Here is a 542-nt window from a genome sequence, read left to right on the forward strand (position 1 = left end):
GGGGGGGGGGATCAAAAAGCCCCCGTGCCTTCTCCCCTCCGCTCCCCTAGGAGTACATCTCCACCTCTCAGCCTTCCCCTCTCGGAGTGAAACTTTTCCTTTTCTTCTTCCTTTAAGGCTTTGTGTGTGGGTATATTTTCCTTTTTCTGTCTATCTCTCTGTCTTTCTCTCTCTCCTCGGCTCCTCGATCTCCTTTTGCTCTTTTATTTGCAAGTTTTGTTGGTGTCCTAAGAAAACTTCCTGTGATGATGATGGTGGTGATGGTGGTGATGATGCATTTCTCAAAGTTGTGCTGTTGCCGGAGCACTTTGTCCCCTTTGAAACAAGAGTCCTGCCGGAGCCTTCTTGCTAGAGTCACGCTCTGGATAAGACATTTTTTTTCTCTCTACCTTTCCTTTAGGCGGTTGGAAAAAAAAAAAAAAGTAAAAAAAAAAAAAGAAAAAGTTGAAATTTCTCGTTACCTCGCGAATTGTTTCTCTCCCTCTCCCGCTCGCTCGCTCTCTCGCTTGGTTTGTTGTTTTTTTTGTTGTTTTTTTTTTTTT

Source organism: Haliaeetus leucocephalus, unplaced genomic scaffold, assembly GCF_000737465.1.
Source record: "Haliaeetus leucocephalus isolate CR32 unplaced genomic scaffold, Haliaeetus_leucocephalus-4.0 Scaffold495, whole genome shotgun sequence".
Taxonomy (NCBI): Eukaryota; Metazoa; Chordata; class Aves; order Accipitriformes; family Accipitridae; genus Haliaeetus; species Haliaeetus leucocephalus.